Source organism: Aethalodelphis obliquidens, unplaced genomic scaffold (assembly GCF_003676395.1).
Source record: "Aethalodelphis obliquidens isolate GAN/ISIS:26980383/991018 unplaced genomic scaffold, ASM367639v1 scaffold19, whole genome shotgun sequence".
NCBI classification, from domain to species: Eukaryota; Metazoa; Chordata; class Mammalia; order Artiodactyla; family Delphinidae; genus Aethalodelphis; species Aethalodelphis obliquidens.
In genome coordinates, this window is record NW_020837963.1 from 13,448,129 (window position 1) to 13,463,855 (window position 15,727).

Here is a 15,727-nt window from a genome sequence, read left to right on the forward strand (position 1 = left end):
ACTACTGAGCCCATGTGCCACAACGACTGAAGCCTGTGCACCACAACGAAGAGTAGCCCCGCTCACCACAACTAGAGAAGGCCCGTGCGCAGCAACGAAAACCCAACACAGCCATAAATGAATAAATAGGTAGATAGATAGATAAATAAAAATAAATTTATTAAAAAAAAAGATGTGGGTAAAAGGTGAGATGACGGGGGGCCGAAGTCAGGGCGGCTCCATGCCTTGCCGCCAGCACAGCATCTTCCTTTCCGGTTTGAGACACCTTAGTCCGGAGACGAGCTGGAGGATGTCGGCAACACGGGAGGAAAACGTGTGGACACGCCAGCTAAAGGTATTACACGGGAGATGGATGATGGGAACGCGGGTCACAGATGATTCGGATCTGCCGGGAGTTGAGAGGTTGGGGTGGAGGGAATTGTGTGCAGGATGCAGGAAAGATGCCGAGCATCTCTTATTTGGAATCTGGAGGTAGAAGTGGGTCTGGTGGGGCACCACGTGCCAAGGCCCAGGGCACATGAGGGGCGTAGCAGAGATCACAGTGCTGAGCAGGGCAGGTAGACGGCAGCAGGCAGGAGGATTCTGATGGGACTGACACGGGGACCAGGAAGGAGGTGCTGCAGACAGCGCTGCCCCAGACGTCATGGAGAGGAGGAGACAAGTAGAAGGGAAAATTCGGGATCCAGAAGAGCTTGTGGTTTGTTTAGCAGCCTAAAAGCAATAGCATTTTACGTAGGTGCAGGGCAAAGCGTCAACATTTCAATTTATGTGGAATTTAAGAGTTCGCAGATTTTAAAAACTCCTCTCCCTGGTACTAAAGGGAAAAAGATCCATGCATTCCCTGTTTTGAGTGGAGTCTCAGCAACGTGTGGACTGATTCTCTTTTAAGATACACAGTCAGGGATTCATATCATGAGTGTTGCTTAGGCAAGAGGCCATCTCAGTGAAACAGAGACGGTCGTATATAGGTTCCTTCATAGGCTGCGAGCTCTTGGGAACGTGGATTTTGCCGAAGAGGGTGATTTTTAAATTTCACACTCTCTAGCCTGGTGCTTTCACGTAGGAGTTTTTCAAGAAGTATTCGTTCCGCAGCGATCTTGAGTAATAGCAAGCTGTTTGGTAAGAAATGCATAAGGCATGGTGGTAAGCACTTCCAATCTCTCATAGTGGGTTAGTAATAGCATTTCATAATGGTCCTTGTCCCTTAGACTAACTGGTATTGCAGCTTAGCAGGTTTTTCTTGAAAAGCAGGAATAACAAAATAGTTATCTCTAGGCTGGGTGGAAAAAAAAAAAAAAACCACCCCACCCAGAATGAACCTGGGTACAGTCAAGTTGCTACAGCCTGCATATGTTCATTTTCTGTGGTGAGTATCTTGAGGAAACTGCCACATAAAGATGTGTGACACAGCTGGCGGCCCCGCCTTCCTTTGACCCGTGCTTTCCTGTTGTCCGATGGTATAACACAGAGGTCAAAGGTTGTACAACTTTTTCTGGGGGAGAATTCTCACATCCACTCTCCAAACATAGCAAACACTGACGCGCCAAGGGAATGGTCCGCGTTTTGTAGAAGAGTGACAGCAGGTCCGAAGTAGGTTCAGACTGGAGGAATCATACTGTGCATTTTAAACGGGCGCCGTTCTTTAAAACCTGCTGCCGACCTCAACCTCGTATGATGTTAGCGGGGGATTTGCAGTCCCCACCCAGGGCGCTTCCAGAACAGTTGAGGCAGGACTGTAGCAAGGTTTCTTGAAGACTGACCGCCTTCTCTCCTCATTCCTCTGCGCTGCTGTGCGGCCGGCCTCCCTGTCCACTTCTTGTAGAGTAAAGGCCCGGTTTCCTGGCGCAGCCTGCAAAGCCCTTCTCACCTGCAGGGCAGCCTCACCTGGCCGCCCTGGCCCTACCAGCCTGCTGCTGCTTCTGTATTACCTGGTGCTCTTACGCCCCTGATGTGCTCTGGCCGTGTCCTCTGCCTGGAGCACACCTGTTCGTCCCTTGCGTCTCGACCGATCACACTCCAGGGCCCGTCTTGCTGTCCCCTTCTCCGCGCGCTCCACCCCTGCAGAGCTGACTTTCATCTTTGCAAGTGGATCACATGGCAGAGGGCCAGACTGGATACATGGCGGGACCTGGGAGGGCCCTGGAAACCAGGCAGCTGGGGGTGCAGGGGTGAAGGCAGACCCTGCACCTTTGAAGCTGGCTTAGTGACACGTGAGAAACGTGTAGGCTTGTAGGACAGCTCTGTTGCCTCCACCTCTTCCACGAACACCTAGAAAGAACATCTGAAAGAAAACTGCAAAGAGCGAATTTGCCTGTTCACGGCCTGGAGTTTGGAAACAAAGGCTTGGTGATGTTTTTAAATTTAGGCGTCATTGGGGCTTTCCTGACTGCTGGGTTGATAGGTTAGAAGGATCTAGGTGTGTCCTTAAGATTTTAGATTATCCATTGATTGCATATATACACAGACTTTAACATTTTTCTAGCTGTGTTGCAAGTTAAGCTGTAGTCTAGGAGGTTATCCTTATTTTGTTCCTTGTTCTTTTCCTTCCTCCTAGCGTGATGTTGCTGATCTGAGGTCTTCGTCCCCGAGGGGCTGGTTGTCCACTGGTGTTTATTGAGCTGTGAGCTGTGCTTGGCTCCCAGGGCTGTGGACCTGGGTGAAGAGGGCCACGATTACTCAGCAGATTGGTACTGGGGGCGTGGCTGCTAGGTGCTTGCTCAGAAAGGGAGAAAAGGCATGGATACTGGCTAGTCCTGAAGGAGTGCTCCCTTAGGGGAGGAAATTTAACAGCTGCCCCTCTCCTCTGCCAGCACTGCCCACCCACTCACTCTTCCGCTCTGACACTGGCTCACTCCCACACTCACTGACTTATTTGCTCTCACTCTCTTATTGCTTCACCCTTTGTCTTGCATGTCTGTTCTCACAGAGCCCAAGGCAATCTGGGGCCTGCGCTGTCCAGGAAAGAGGGAGGCTCTGTTCCTTAAGGCAGGATTGTATTTGAAAGGGGAAAAGATAGAGGGCAGGGTGGCGATGGGGGAATTAATCCCAGGCAGCAAGTGTAGCACAGACACGGGTGTGAAGGCCAGAAAGTACCAGGATCCCAGCAGAGGATGGTGCATACTTGGATGTCCCCCTCGGGGGAGGGGGGCAGTGGGGGTGAGGTGAGGTCTGGACAGGTGAGCGGGACTAGATTGCAGATCCCCCCTCCCCCGTCCCCCTGAGCTCAGTCTGGCCTGAAGGGCAGAAGGGGCAGCCTCCGGGGAGGATCTGGCAGGAGGACTGCCAGTGCTGCTGCCTCCCAGAATCACATGGACTCCTCACCCATGGGTATTGAGACTGTAGGGCTGGAAATCCTCAGTTAGGGTTTGAATGTCTCTGTGGGTTCCCTGTGATAATTTCCATATTTTCTTCTATTTCTCATCGGGGACGTTTTCTAGTATTTTTATTTGAGCATAAAACAAGGTATGCCCATACACGTTAAATTCTGTCAGAAAGCTTTGACTTGTAGGCTTAGAGTTTTAGGCCTTAGGTTTTGGGAATGCCAAGTGTTTACCTTTTGGGGCTGCTTTTACTGGGAAGAGCTTGCCTCTTCCCAATGGGAACTCCTTGGTAAAACCTGTTAGCGTGCAAGTCTTTTTATTTAGGTTGTTTTCACCTCTACGGGGATACTTTATAGTCAGTAGCTATGGGAGGATTATTTTTGAATGCTGAATCACCTTTTCAGGGTGATTTGGTGACAAAAGTCATTCTGTGGCTGGCCTTACCTGAAACTCACTGCCCTGGCTTTTGTGTGAATCTAAATTTCACATTGTGACTAGTTTTGTTTAAAACAGGGAGCATCTGTGCATTCAGAAACCAGCTCTGTGCTTCCACTTGCTGTCATGAGTTTCTCCTTTACTAGTGGAACAAGACGATCGGTTTGTCCTGAGGCCTGTCAGTCATGGAATGTGGTGTGTCCAAACGTAAACTCTTTGCAGCCTTGCAAACTTATTATCAGTGTGGGAAATTGGCATGTGGAAGAACAGCAGGTGGCATTTAGAAGCTTGGGAGTTTTTCTCCTCTATGGATTTCACATCAGCCATTTAAGGCTCTAATCTTCAGAGCACTAAGGTCAGTGCTTCGTAAAATTACAGATCGAACCGTGGCATCTCAAATGGCAACCCATTTAGAAATCTTCCTTAAATTACTGGGGGAAAGAAAAGAAAGAAAAAATGGTAATGAATGAACGATGACTGTTTTGTTTCCAAGACTTAGGACGGAGCCCTCCAGCTCTGTGGCTTTTTATTCTGATGTGAAGGTAATGAGACGATTGTAACTTACTGTCAGGCATGATATGTTAGTGCCAGCTCTGTGCTAAGTGCTGTTTAGAACACAGAGCTGCTGAGTCCTCGGCCAGACCACCGTCTGCAGTCTGCAAGTAGTAGGCTGTGGAGGCAGAGGCCATTCCAAGTAGGAGAAGCCTTCTGTTCCCGCAGGGAGTAAAGGGAGAACCCCAAATAGACAGGTGTGTAGTTGAATGGATACAGCGCCAGGCCAAGTGCCCTGCTTTTCATGCGCAAAGGATGTCAGAGACATGAAGTCAGAGCTCCGAGTTGCATCCTCAGCGCAGTAGCAGGAATCCTCGGTTCTTGATCTGGTTGGAGTGAGTCAGGGCGTGTGTGACATTCTATCTAAAGTTTAAAGTTAGTTGAGCCCCAGGACCTTCACTTCCGAATAGCACACACCGGAATCAGATCTGCAGATGGCAACAGGAAGAGAGGAGTGGTCTGAAGATACTGACCTGGGGTGGTGTCTGCCGGAGGAGGGTGACAGGTGTTAATGTTACTGAGTCCAAGCTCATACTGCTCGCCGCACGACAGGCCAGTAAATCGAGAGACAAGTTGTTGGGGCAAAAGTAATAGTGACTTTATTCGGAAAGCCCGCAGACTGAGAAGATGGTGGACTAGTGTCCCAAAGAACCATCTTACCCCAGATAGAATGCAGGCTTCTTTTATACTAAAAGGGGAGGGGGTGTGGTTGGTTGGCGCAGACTTCTTGGAGTCGGCATCCTTTGTTCTTACGTCGGTCCACCTAGGTCACGTCAGGATGTTCCTGTAAACCTCCAAGAAGACTAATGTTATTCTCTGTTCTGCAACTTTTTATCTCTCTATGAATGGAAAAGTGTTATATCTTTAAAGGTCAGAGCCTTGAGAATGTGGTACCTTGTATCTTTCAGGATATAGGCAATGTTCTTAACTCTAAGCAAAAGCAGAAGAATCCAAAGGTTAACGTTAGCTCCAATATGGAGTCAGGTTTGTTCTTCCCTATTACATTAAGATAGGACAGTAGCAGAGAGAGGCTTTTCTCCCCCTTAGTTTTATGCAGAAAATGGTCATGGAATAATGGGGAGGAATCTGGCAAATGGCAGGCTGCAGGGCCCCAGGAAGGGGAGAGTTCAGGTGTCAGGGCAGGGCCAAGCAGGGGAGGACTGAACTGAGCTGCAGAGAGAATTCTGTCCCGGGCTGAGCAGTGGTTTTGCAAAGGTGGCCCGTGGGAGGGCCGGCAGCAGGGGACAGTCGTGGGGGTCAGGCAGTGTCGCCCCCTCCTGCAGGTTTGGGAAGGGGCAACCACACACAGGGCACTCCCGGAACGGCAGATGTCACCCTGGTAACTCCTTTCAGGCCCCATGTTGCCTGTGAGGCTCAGACTCCTGCATCTAGAAGGGTCTGTAAGGCCCTCCTGGAGCCTCACCCCCACCTCTGGTCCCCTCTTCAGGTCCTGTTTCCCGTCATTTTCTAAACACATTCAGCCTCCAGGCGTTGATCACGGAGTGCTGTGAATGCAAATACAGAGGCGTCGTCCTGAGTGTTTAGAAGCAGGGACCCCTGCAGCCCCCCACCATCAGGATTCCAGTCCTGGCTATGCCACTTGCCAACTGTGTGTGTGTGTGCGGGTGGGGGGGTCCTCTCTGAGCCTCAGTTTCCTCAGCTGTAAAATAGGAATAGTAGCGGTACCTATCTTATAGGGATATTGAGCTGTATAGGCGTTAGTTGCTGCTGTATCATCACCGTCATCATCATCGCCAAGCTCACACATTTCCCCCAAATCTTTATTCTAGATTCCCTGTCTTAGTCTGTTTAGGCTGCCGTAACAAAAATACCGTAGAATTGGGTGGCTTATCACAGAAATTTCTCACAGTTCTGGAGGCTGGGAAGTCCAAGATCAGGGTCCTGGCAGACTCAGGGTCTGGTGGGGGCCAGCTTCCTGCTTCGTGGATCACTGTCTTGCTTTGTCCTCACATGGAGCAAGGGAGCTCTCTGGGATCACATTTATAAAGGCACTAATCCCATTCCTGAGAGCTCCACCCTCGTGATCTAATCACCCACTTCCAAATACATGGGGAATTGGGATTTAACCTGAATTTTGGGGGGAAACAAACAGTCAGTGCCCTTCCCTGTGGAGGCGCAGAGGGCAGTAGAGTCAGAAGACGATGATTCACAGCTATCACTATGTACTTATTAGGCTTGAAGACTTATCAAGATACATTCCTGAGCCTCAGTTTCCCCATGTGTAAAAGAGGGATCGTGACACCCTACCCATCTCACAGGGTTTTGTTAGCAAATGCCAAGCCACAGTGTAAGTACGTGTTCTCAGCAAGCGCCAGGTCCCTATCACTAATTTTTTTTTTGTTTGTTTGTTTTGCGATACGCGGGCCTCTCACTGTTGTGGCCTCTCCCATTGCGGAGCACAGGCTCCGTACGTGCAGGCTCAGTGGCCATGGCTCACGGGCCCAGCCCCTCCGCGGCATGTGGGATCTTCCCGGACCGGGGCACGAACCTGTGTCCCCTGCATCAGCAGGCGGCCTCTCAACCACTGCGCCACCAGGGAAGCCCCCTATCACTATTCTTATTATGAGTTTTACTTTCCAGCAAGTGTTATAGTTTTCCTGATCTTTTTTCCAATTCCAAATCGGGACCCTTGGAGTCAGGTAAACTTATTTGCAGATATTTGAATTTGGGACTGTATTTGACTATCTGGGACCTCTTTTTGTCCAGGTTCCGGTATTTTGACTTCATTATACCCCAGCAGCTCGTAAGGAGGCTTCCTTGAGGCCAGCCCTCGTGTGGTCTTTGTCATCTTTATTTCCCTGGTGGCTCCTAGCACGTGCCTTACTCATGGTAGGCATTCGGCAGATGTTCTTGAATGCGTTTAGTATTAAGTAGTAATACATGTTCAGCTATATTTTATGGACAAACAAATGCTTGGATTCACATGTACGTAAGAGACATCTGTTGACTCTCTGCTGTGTACCAGCCAGCAACTTGCTTCTTGTAATGTTATTCTCTGCTACAAAGGAATTGTGATATTCCAGGTCACCAAGTGACATTTCAGGACAATTACTCGTTAAAGGAAATGTAAATTTACGCATTAAACAGCGCCACTGAATTGCACAACGCCAGGAGGCTCTATCCACGTCGCAATCGGGAGCCCTGCTTCACTGGTTTCTTGGTACATAGAAAGAGTCGGAGGATCCGGCGTGGGCGTTTGAAGTAGACCCGAAGAGGTGTCAGGTGGCCCTTCAGAGTTCTGAGACTGAGGAATGGTTTGAGCAGTTACATTAGTCGCCACACACAACGGAGAAGAGCTCTTGAAGGACACCCAGCCTCGGGTCAGAGAGGTAATATTCCACTTCTGTTGCTTGATACTCTGCCTGCTATAGAAAATAATCTGAGACAGCTTATAATAAAAGTGCAGCCCCCATAAAATGAGAATGATTAACATACAGGAAGGAAAGGATAGGAAATGGATTTCAGGAAGCTCTGAGTCTCCTGGCAGCCAGAACAAAGAGAGCCCTTGCTGGGGTGATGCCTTCTCAGTTGAAGGAAGGAAGGGCCCCACGTCCTGCTGGCAGCTGTGGGTTCGTGGGAATAGATGTTGAAGTGTTGTACCAGCCTGCCGCTGGAGCATCTGGCTGGGGTTGGGTGGAGAGGGGCACATCCTTGCCCGGTAGAGTCATGAAGGCCCCTTAGCATCCGGTTGTTCCTGAAATGCCTCTTGGAAAGTTGAGGATTATAATGTTAGACTGTGGCTTCCTGAAGCCAGTTCTCCTGGAGGCCAGAGCAGTGAGTGAGTGTGAAGTATCTGCATCTGCTTGTGAGGGGTCATTGGTGGAAAAGGGACTCTCCCCAGGTGACACTGGTGCTTCAGTGAACAGACCTGGAAGGGCAGATCGTGTGCTCCTTCCACATCAGCACATTATCCTAAACCCAGCTTTTACCGGTGGGACAAACACAGTCTTTGGGAACCCCTCCCACCCTGGGGACACTGCCCAGTACGCCAGTCCTCAGTACCTCCCTGCGCAGGCCCCCTGAAGCTTGGCTAAAATACTACAAATTGCTCCACGGGGGGAGATTCTGACTCTTGCATAAACCATATTTTCTGGTGGGAGTCAACCATATTGATGGTGGGAAAGGCCTAAAAAAACTTTTTTTTTTTTTTTTTGGCTTACTTTTCTTTTGCTTTCTTTTTTCTTTCTTTCTTCCCCCAGAACCACCAAACCACCTTTATTTATTTAACTTATTTTTTATTGAAGTATAGTTGAATTACAATGTTGTGTTAATTACTGCTGTCCAGCAGAGTGACTCAGTTATACATGCATAAACCTTCTCTTTCATATTCTTTTCCATTATGGTTTATCACAGGTTACTGAACATAGATCCCTGTGCCATACAGTTGGACGTTTTTGTTTACCCATTGTATATCTATCAGTTTGCATCTGTTAGTCCCTGACTCCCAATCCAAAAGTACTTTGGCTTTACTTTTCTCATGAAACCTGAGAAAAGACCTTCCTCTTACCCACCTTACTGATAATAGGAGTTAATGGAAATGGATGTTAGTGTACGACATTCCCTTTAGGGTGTTTTTTAAAAAAAAGAAAAAATTGCTTTTAGATCTTTCTGTAGCTTTAAAAAAATACGAGCAGGGAATGCACATCTTATTCTTTTAGATGAAATGTCAGTTTTCATCATGATAGAGCCAACCAGGAAAGGAAAACGATTAAGGAGAAAGACTTAGGTAACTGGAGCCAAACACTTCTGGTTATAAAAGGGGTGGGCGTGGCTTCTGGGCATGTCGAGTGTGGCCCAGCTGTGTTTCTCCCAGGCCATGTCCTCCTTAGGGTCTGTGAATGGCTGAACTCAGAGCAAGTCTTTTGCAATCTGCACCTTCTGAATACAGGTTTTGTTCTGTTGGCTTAATTTGCATTTGGTGTCTGGAGTGCCTGGTCATGGAAAGAGCTGATGCTTTGTTTTGGTTAATGAGGGCTGAGGTTTCAAATCAGTGTTTCTAGGTTTACCCAAGTGTTAAGTGTCATTTAAGTAACAAGCCACTGTGTTGCTCATCGAACTGAGGTCCTGCGGGCCTCCATGTGCAAATCAGATTTTTTGTGTATCTCCAAGTCAGTAGCTAACAGAATGACATCATGAAAGAGAGCGCTACATTCAAAATTCTGTTCCTCTTATATGCATTTTTATCCCAGGACAGATGCCTTTTTAAACTTCTTCAGATGCTTGGTTCTGTCCTTGTCAGTTATTTTGTAGCAAGTGTCAAAGTAAAACCAGGAGAAAGGGAGGAGCTAGTGTGGAAGACTGGTTTTTTTCTGTTTAATTTGGTGCTTCTTGGAAAGTGCGTGAAATATTCATGATGAAGTGAATGGGGGCTTTATTTTAAATTAGTGTAGCAGCAAACGTTTAGCCCACGTACTGAGCTGCTGGTGTTTATCTGGCCGCCAGGAAGCTTGACGACCACGAAGAGCCTATGTGTTGTGTTCCTGGGTTGGCTGGTTGGTGGGTTATATAGTGATTTAACTCTAAGCCCAATTTTATCCTCTTTTTTTTTTTCTTTTTTTTTTTTGAGCGGTACGCGGGCCTCTCACTGTTGTGGCCTCTCCCGTTGCGGAGCACAGGCTCTGGATGCCTAGGCTCAGCGGCCATGGCTCATGGGCCCAGCCGCTCCGCGGCATGTGGGATCCTCCCGGACCGGGGCACGAACCCGCGCCCCCTGCATTGGCAGGCGGACTCTCAACCACTGCACCACCAGGGAAGCCCCAATTTTATCCTTTTCTGTTTTTCTTTTCCTAAACGGTGTTTTCCAAGCTCTCAATAATTCATTATGAAGTAAAGCTGGGCGTATGGTTTCCTTTCTCCTCCAGCTCCGCCTCTCCCCCCCATCACTGCACCACCTGGATAACATTCCCCTTGTGTCAGAGGCAGTACCGATACCAACGGGAAGGTTAAGCACTTGGAGTACTGAGCCCACGTGTATACAGAGGCATGGGTTCTATGAAGTCTAACTTAAAAAAAAATGCCACTATTGTAATAGCTCACTGACCTGAAACTTATCGTTTTGTAACCTGAAAATTTTGGACCCTGCAAATATGTGACAAAAATTCTGTACTGTAAATAGTATGCATTTTTAGAGAGTTCTTGCTCAGGGCCCTCTCTTAGGCCCAATTCTGAGGTCATTTTGTTTTCCTTCTAAAAACATGTACTGTAAAATAGGATAGGTCATACACAGATATAATCCTGCAAGTTTGATCCTATGGTAGGTGCTGTTCCAAGCTGCTCGGCCTTTGTTCCCAGGCTCAAAACCAGCTTGTGATCTCGTGTCTGAGATCGCAGGGAATGAGAAAGGTTGAAGATGCTCTTCGTGAGGGTAGGGCTCAGCTGGCTTGTCACGCACTGTAGTCAGTGGGCGCTCAGTGACTGTGGGTCCAGAACCAACTGAATGGAATGGAGAGGAACTGCATCTTATATATTTATTTCTCCATGAAGCAACGGTGGCACTGACTTCGTGCAGAGCTACTCATCCTCAAACTATTTACTATGTATGACATGTTATGCATAAATGTGTGTCTATATGTTTATATTACTATATGCCCACATGTATAGACATTCCTTACTTTGCACAGTTCTGATGATGCAGCAGTTTCAGTTACCATGCATTAAATAATACCAGTCCCTCAACACAATTCAAATTTCAGTTCTCCCGGTGTGTTAACCTGTGAGTAATCGTATAAAGTACACACACTTTAGTACCTGTGCTTCAGTTCACAAATTGCTACATAAATAACAGATGCACCTCACGATCAGTGACCAGTCACACCATTTCTTTCCGTCTCTCGGTGATCAGTCATTGCACACGTCACTCAGTTCACGCACAGACAGCAAAGCGTGTATTTGGGTTGCAGACTTGTCCTCCTGTGCTAAACCAGTGTGACATTTTACAGAAATGTCAAAAATTGAGAGGGAATTGGCCGAAAAGATCAAAGTGCAGCAAAGGAGTTAAAAATGATAACGCTGGAAGTGAAATTCAGAGTGGAGTAACTGCTTAATGGGCACAGGGTTTCCTTTTGGAGTGATGAAAATGTTTCAAAACTAGATAGAAGTTGTGCTTGCACAACATCGTGAATGTACTAAAAGCCTCTGAGTTGTTCACTTCAAAACGTTTAATTCGGGCCTCCCTGGTGGCGCAGGGGTTACAAATCCGCCTGCCAATGCAGGGGACACGGGTTCGAGCCCTGCTCCGGGAAGATCCCACATGCCGCGGAGCGACTAAGCCCGTGTGCCACAACTACTGAGCCTGTGCGCCACAACTACTGATGCCTGCGCGCCTAGAGCCCGTGCTCCACAACAAGAGAAGCCACCGCAATGAGAAGCCCGCGCACCGCGATGAGGAGGAACTCCCGCTCGCCGCAACCAGAGAAAAGCCCGCGCGCAGCAATGAGGACCCAACGCAGCCAAAAATTAAAAAAAAAAAAGTTTAATTTTATGTTATATGAATTCAGTTAAAAAATACAGTTGTCCCTCTGTATCTGTGGGGGATTTGTTCCCAGACCTGTGAGGATACCAAAAGGCTGCCATGCTCAAGTCCCTTGTATAAAATGGCATAGTATCTGCATATATAGCCTCCATACATCTTCCCATATACTTTAAATCATCTCTAGATTACCTATAATGCCTAACACAGTGTAAATGCTATGGAAATTGTTGCCATTGCACCACAAATTCAAGTTGTGCGTTTTGGAACCTTCTGGAATTTTTTCCCCCCAAATAAATGTTTTCAATCTGTGGTTGGCTGAATCCAAGGCTATTGAACCCACAGATGTAGAGGCCCAACTGTATGACGTTTGGCCAAGGCGTAGAAAAGATGCTTGCTTTGTATTGTCAGTTATGCTTCAGGAAGCTGGCACTTTTAAACTATTTGTGATATGTTTTTAACAAAGAAGTAAAACACTTCAATTTTCAACATTTCTAATGTTTTCAATGGCAGGAGTTTTACTAGTTTTTGGATAGTAAAACTGTTTCCCTAGTTTTCTGGGTACACTGTGGATCAGTGTACTTTATTTTTTTATTTTGTATTTTTTTACTTAATTTTTTTAAAGAAGATAGAATTTATTAGAGGGAAGGGTCACTGCCAGAACAGCGGGCTGACTTCCTAGTAGGCTGGGAGAGTCGAGCCCGAACATGTGCTAATGATCAGTTTTTATAGCCAGAAAACAACAAAGGAACAGTCTGAGGTGAAAATTTCGTTTGCTGATTGGTTGAGGCATATATACCTTCTTTCTGTAGGCTGGGAGTGGGACAGGGCAGATGCCTTTCCTTATTTGGGACAGGTCCCGTTGCCCAGGTGGGCGTCGCCCAGGTGGGCTCAGGAATTTCGTGACCATTGCAACATGGTGGGGAGGGGATTAAGAGTCCGGTAGGGGGTGTAACCCTGAAACTTTTCCAGGCAGGGTCGTCCTTTGTCCTTGAAGCACCATTGTCCTTGGAGCACCACATTCCCCTCTTTCTTTATTTATAGGGCCAATTCCTTGGCCCTGTTGGATACCCTGCTCATATCTGCCTAACTGCCTATTCCCTCTCGGGCATTCGGGAACCCCTTTTGTGAGTGCAAAAGATTTCCCTGTGTACGTTGTAACCTGACAGAGATTTTATGTTTTGACAAAAATAAGGTTATGGAACAATTGCAGTTTTTTCCATTGATAAGATAACCTTGCAAGGTTTCAGTTTGCATGGTCATTTTTTTTTTAAGATGGTCTTTGTTTGTTTGTTTGTTTATTTTTGGCTGTGTTGGGTCTTTGTTGCTGCGCATGGGCTTTCTCTAGTTGTGGCAAGCGGGAGCTACTCTTCGTTGTGATGCTCAGGTTTCTCATTGCGGTGGCTTCTCTTGTTGCAGAGCATGGACTCTAGGCGCGCGGGCTTCAGGCAGCCCGTGGGCTCAGTAGTTGTGGCGCACAGGCTTAGTTGCTCCACACCATGTGGGATCTTCCCGGACCAGGGATCGAACCCCTGTCCTCTGCATTGGTAGGCGGATTCTTAACCACTGCGCCACCAGGGAAGTCCCTGCACGGTCATTTTTATGGTCTTATACTACTGTACAAATTGAGGGCTCCCTGTACACCTAACTTACCATATGCACACGTGATAATTGATGTGCATCTCCATGACAGCACATCGTGGCTGTAATAACCACTCTGCTTGTGAGGATTCTGAGATGTGTCTTCTACAGCAGAAAGGTGTGCTGGGCTTGTCAGAAAAAAAGCAGAGGAAGATAGAGGTGGGATAGTAACAGGTAAGTGGGCTGACCCTCATCTCCTTCTAGGACAGGGAAGGTAAAGTTCAGCAGACATTAGGAACTGATGAAAAGTCCTGGCTTACAAGGTGTGGGCAAACATCACAGCTGCCCAGGGAGGGCCTGGTAGCAGCTGTGTGGCCAGCAACTGGAAGAAACAATGGCCCTGGATGTGTCTTGGCTTCAGGAAATCTGGTGGCAAAGAGAGCACGGGCTGAGATGCCCGATGCCCAGAAATGCCACAACGGACCATGTTGACACTGGTTAGCATTCATTCATTGGGTGTGTTGCTTTTGAGGATCCCTCTGCCATCTCATTCTGCTTCCCCCGCGTTGCAATACAGGCTATGCTTGTGTTACGATTCAGTTTGCATGTGACCTTCCCCAGCAGACTGAGACTTTGGAGGGTAGGGAAGTGTGTCTTTTTCTTTCTTGAGGCTTCTGGGCCTGGCAGTGCATAGTAGCAGCTTAATAAATGTTGTTCATGAATGTAACATAAAATCGAGATTGCAATCTAAATCTTTTAAATTAACAAAGGAGTTTGTTTGTTTGTTTTGCTTAGCGATCACTGGTATTGTTTTCTGGCCAGAGCTGTTTTTTTTTTTTTTTTCCTGGGCCATGTGTTTATTTTTTCACTCCTGTTTCCTATTTATATTGTGAAAATGCTTAAGAAAATAGGTGGTATTGGCCCTGGGCTCGTGTCACAGGTTACTGTGATACTGTGAAGCCGATTCCAGCTTAGTTTATTAACTACACATAACAGCCCAAACCCTCTCACTACATCTTAATTTTAATAGACTAAATTGAACGACTCTAGGTTTTTTTTTTGGTCAATTTCTCGTGTATTTTCAAATGGTGCTTTTTGGAAGAATGAAATACAAGAGGCAACTCATGAGAAATGGTCTGGTGTGGATCATGGTCTTTGACGTTGACTGAGTTTGCTTGTAAAGCAACTTTTTGCGTTTTCCCGGGGTCAGCCTTCCAGAGCAGTTAGATAACAGAACTGTCTTGAGCAAAGAAAACACTAGAATGCCCAGCAATTGATGGCGGCCTCAGCTAGCAGCGAAACAAAGGCCGTGTTGCCCCGTAGAGAGCACCATCCTTACGCTGGCTGTGGATGTGTCCAGTGGGAGGAGAGGCCTGCCTTTTCTCAGAGGGCTGGTCCAGGTATCAGGTGAGGCTCACGGGAACGATGTCGCGATGTGGTGAGGTCCCTGCTGCAGTGGTGGCCTAGGATCCCGAGATGCTGTCCAGATCAACTTTCTCACCGAGAGCTCGTGTCTAGAACTGTGGATGAAATTTATATGGGGTTGTGGAAGTTCCTTTGTATTCACTCTTAAGTCTTGCATCTTCAACTCCAGCTCAGGTTTTTAAAATCCTAGTGGAAGCTTCATTTAGGTATTTAAGATAATTTTGAATCTGCCACTCTGTGGGGCGATTACCACAAAACCCCCTAAAAGCTGCTGCTCTTGGGGAGTTTACAGGCTCCCAATTGTTTAGTCTCCCGAGTGCCAGGCGCTGTGGATTCAAGAAGGAGTTAGACGCAGACCCCGTGCTCTGGGTGGATGAGTCTGGGGCAGTGGTCACAAGCCCAGTCCTGGAGCCAGGCTGCCTGGCTAGGGGGCCCGTTTTTACTTCTCACATGTGACTTTGGGCAAATCATCTGTAAAATAGGCTAATGAAGGACTCATGTCAGGGTTGTTATGAGGATTAAATAAGTTCTTAAATTTGAAATATAGTTGATATACAATAATATATGTTACAGGTGTACAATATAGTGATTCACAGTTTTTAAAGGTTATATTCCATTTCTAGTTATTATAAAATATTTGCTGTATTCCCTGTGTTGTACAATATATCCTTGTAGCTTATTCTATACCTAATGGTTTTTACCTCTTAATCCCCTCCCCCCCTCCCTCTTCCCACTGGTAGCCACTAGTTCTCTATGTCTCTGGAGGCTTAAGTAATTTAATGTATGGAAAGTGTTGAGAGCAGTGCGTGGCAGATGGTAAGTTTTTTAAAACCACAATTATTATTATAGAAATATAGTGCATTAACATTTCTGGTCACATTTAATCCTCAAAACAATCACGCACGGCAGGTGGTTCTATTGCCTG

At 47.1% G+C, this 15,727-nt stretch overlaps 1 protein-coding gene across 6 annotated transcripts in view; it reads left to right on the forward strand.

The window, feature by feature from the left end:
* NEDD4L (NEDD4 like E3 ubiquitin protein ligase) overlaps nucleotides 1-15,727 on the forward strand; it is a 344,189-nt gene that overhangs the window by 38,060 nt on the left and 290,402 nt on the right. Inside the window, exon 1 of one of the 6 annotated variants that reach the window (XM_027118617.1) lies at nucleotides 7,490-7,657. The exons of the other annotated variants lie outside the window; for them this stretch is intronic. The gene's annotated coding sequence lies outside the window, so the exon portion shown is untranslated. Of the gene's footprint in view, nucleotides 1-7,489; nucleotides 7,658-15,727 lie in introns of those variants that run through there. 6 annotated transcript variants of the gene reach the window in all.